Genomic DNA, 4,292 nt, shown 5'->3' on the forward strand with positions numbered 1-4,292 from the left:
CATTTTCTCTATGCCTTTCAACACAAACATTTTCTAATGCTCAAGTTAACAGAAAGAGGCCTTGAGTAAAAGCCAGTCACTATAGTCGTCATGACAACTACATTCAGTGCCAAGTTACAGGGGTTTTTTTCCCCAGAAAGGGGAAAAAGTGCAAAACTCAATGCAAAACTCAATGCAAAATACTGAACTGTTAATTTTAGCACAGAATGCCAGTATTGTGCAGGGTTTGCATACACAGCTGTCTCGGAGAAAACCGCACATTTTCCAAACACGCTTCACAGCAGTGGAGCCATCAGATATTTCTCTCAGTAAAATATGAATACTGCTACATTTTCAATGTAACGTTAATATTCCAAACCATGCCATTAAACACAAAGCAACTCGTTTACTCATCAAGCTCTCCAGCTTTTTCATGTTTCAATAGTTTGAATCATTTGAAGTGAGCCCTCTTTGAATTTTTCAGTTACAAATTACATGTCTGATTATCTAATGAGAATTCGGCATTGTAATCATGTACAGTATTGCAGCATGGATGTTGTGCAGGGTGTGAGTACTGGGGGAGGGGAGGAGGGTGGACAGGCTGGGGTGGAACGTGTTGACGGGGCAGTTCTTGCTGTGTGGATGCTATTTTAAACCACAATCTCTTTAAGAGCTAATATAAAGCCTGTGAGTGAGGAAGCGTTGGGGAGAGGGGAGGGGGCCACACGCGCCGTAATAAATGTCACAGGTAATGAAACTCATCCACAGATGTTGTCAGCATGCCATCTTTACACCTCCCTCCACTCAACGACTTCCCTTCACAAATTCACACTATAGACCAAACCTCCCTCTCCCTCTCTCTCTCTTTCTCTCTCTCTATTTCTTCCTCTGAACCATGGTAATATGGTAATATGTGAAATGGAGACAAGGAGCCAAAGCTGGAGCAGACTCTCTTTCACTAAAAGGCACCTCGTTCTTTTGGCCTTGTCATGAATCTGTGAGAGTAATGTCTTGAATGATTTACATTTATCTATACATTTTACATACATATATTCTGCATGTATGTTTATTACATAATCAACCTTTTAATGACTCTGTAAATATTCATTATGCTAATCTCACACAGAAAAAGGTGACAGGGAACCCTGGTAGACCCACTGATTTATGGCACTGAATTTCTCATGGGGGGGAAAAAAAAGAAAGAGAGAGCGAGAGGGAAAAGAAATACAGCACAGCAGGTGTCATTGTAGAGATTTATGGTGCTGATCAGGAAAAACATGAGTAACATTCTCTTCCTGGAGAACAAACATGTGTTGTCATCTCTTCCTTTCCAATTATCGCTCTGTATGAACTCAGAGTAATCACTTTGTCATGTTTAGAAAAAGACATTCTCACAATTATGCTCTCTGTCTTTCTCTTGCTCACAAACACAAATGCAGATTATAGATGTTAACTCAAAATCTGACTCTCCATTCTCTTCCCCACGCTGCCTTTCCCGTACCTTCACCATCACATTATAAAGATGTGCCTAGGAAAACGAAGAAATAAAAACACCTTTCATTCATAAGGAGTTTGTTTCATTGTCATGTTTCACATCTACTCATGTTGAAGACTGGTTGTGATGTAGACATTGTGAGATTGCGTAACCGTGGACCTTCATTGCTTTAAGACTGTGTAATGCACCTGCCTTGATCCTGCTTCAGTGGAAGTGCTATAGGACCCACTTAAATCTTCCTTTTAAATGACCTGTGTGACGTGATGGCTGGACTGCCACAATCTCTGAGGCCACCTGGAGCAACTCCTCTTCCAGAAACTGGGAGGACAGGGCCCTGAGATGCCAGGAAATCTTTCTTTTCCTCTGGTGACTGGTACGAGTGGGAAATGGTTTAAGTTTATACAGATTTGCTATGGACTCGAAGAAGTCGACTGTCATACAAGACTGGATGTTATGCCCAGTCTAGGGGTTACTGAGCATAACCATAAAAGTGACTCCCCTTTTCTCTTCTCCCAATGATAACCTGTGCCAACAAATACAGTCCAAAAGATGAACTGATTTATTTACAGAAGGTGGTAGTGATTAGCGTCAGGGTGAGCATGGCCAAAATAACAAACAAAACAATCTATAATATACAAACTAAATAACCTACTTCCCAAAAATAAAAGAAATAGAAAATACAGAGTTTTCCCTAACTCCCTAACATAAAAACAGGAGAAAGGAAGAACCAACAAAAACAGCTTCACACCCCTACAACTACCCGCACTGTTCAAACAAAGACTATTTACAATATACACAATGAAAAAATCAATCAAACACTATGTACAATGAATATCAATCAAATAAGCACACAGGCTTTGAATATCAACTAAATACACACAGACTTACAACAGATTCAATGAGGTTTAATCAGAAAAATATGTACAACGAGTTATCAAAAACAAAGCAAAAGCGCACAGTCATGTTAGGCCAGGAAAAGCGGGGGGGCATCGGCATCTGGAGCAGCGTCTTTTTAAAAACGGTGCTGTCAGGCCGTGGGTCAATCCCTGACTGCTACCTGCAATTGAACACGTTAAAGGAACAGAGAGACATACCGGGAAAACACACCAGACAGGGGAGGAAACAGCACCACACGCAGGCAGGGGGAGAAAAACAGCAATATCTCGCTTTTTGCCAGATATTACTAGACCTTTATCCTTGCTTTGCCTTGGCTATGGCTGCATGGCATGCTTTGTGGAACAAGAAAATAAAAGAAATAACCCAATTCAGTGCACTTCACTATGCCAGCAGGCTTTTGGTTGGGCAAAGTGGCCCTCTCTCCACATCCTTGTTCTCAGTGTGTCTTAAGCAAAACTGGGCTTTTAGTCAAAGACTGCAACCTGGTCAGAGTGTACTACATGCAGGCCAGTGAAGTCAGTAATGCTTTTAATAACCTTCTCTTCTCTTTTCCTCTCTTCTCTTCTCTTCTCTTCTCTTCTCTTCTCTTCTCTTCTCTTCTCTTCTCTTCTCTTCTCTTCTCTTCTCTTCTCGAGCTCACAGAAGACCACACACTTGCAGTAGCAAATGAATCCATTGGTTCCCTCTGGCAACAGTAAAACAACTCTTTGTTCTGTGCCTGACTTCACAATATATGACTGGCTCACAGGCAGAGTGCAAGGCTTCCTACAGATTTAGAACTTTGAAATCCCAACTCCTCAGGTTATGGGAACAGTAAGTGGCTGGTGTCACTGTGGTCAGTTGAAGCCTTGCGATTGGGAGGATCCAAGTCCATAGAGGAAATAAGTAATATACCAATTACTCCCTATGTTTAGTCATCTGTGACACAGTGTCAGCTGGAACTGACACACTAGTTCTGTGACTGCGCTAACACTACAAATAAACACATTTACAAATCCTTCTTTTAATTAATATGCAAATATAGCTGTGTGGAATAAAACTTGAGTCATTGAAGACCAAGTTTGACAAAAAAAAAAAAAGAAACTGACAACAACAGCAGGTTTGGCCAGTCATGCAAAACTTGAACATTCATGTGAGACACTGTGTTATTGTGAACTCAAATATTTCTGAAAACTTCAGTCCAAAATAGTTTACAACCTTTGGTAATGACTTTTATGATTGGGGTCTTAACTTTCCACACCATATGTAACAGAATTTCTACATATCTGTAACCCTAACATCTCTGAAGGAGCTACAGGACTGCCAATCACATTTTCAATAATTAAATGTAATAAATAAACAAGCAACCTTTTGATAAGTTGCTATAGAACAAAGTGGCTGCTGACAGCAAAATGAGCTTTTAAGGGTCACTGCAAGAGGACGTCACTCACCAGGCTTATTTTTCACTCAGACAAATGATCTTACAACACATGCAGCTGAGTACGTTCTGTGGACAAACGTTTTTCTCCCATCAACACCCTCGCAGTTCTGAAGCCCATCTACTAACAGGAGGGCTAATGCTTTTAAGTGATGTCCAAAATTAAACTGCTTTTTATTACTGCAAAGCAGTGCCTAGATGAAAAAAGGTAACAGTATGCTGCAGTGAGCTGTAAACTTCCCTTCACTCAGCAAATAAAACAGCGTTATGTGTGTACAACTACAGAATAGGCAGGCATGCCTTTAGATCTTCAGCCTTTAAACCTCAAGGTGATAGTGTGAACATATCCTCAGATGGGCGACGCAAAATGTTACGCTCAGTAAAAATGCACGACCAACAGAAACCTCTCTTTTTCAAACAAATGACTCTCATCTTCAGTAAGTGCCTCATTCAAGCCCCCTCAGTGTGATCTTCCTCATCCATCATCATCCTCTCCTTCACTGA

Source organism: Chanos chanos, chromosome 2, assembly GCF_902362185.1.
Source record: "Chanos chanos chromosome 2, fChaCha1.1, whole genome shotgun sequence".
In the NCBI taxonomy this organism is placed as follows: domain Eukaryota; kingdom Metazoa; phylum Chordata; class Actinopteri; order Gonorynchiformes; family Chanidae; genus Chanos; species Chanos chanos.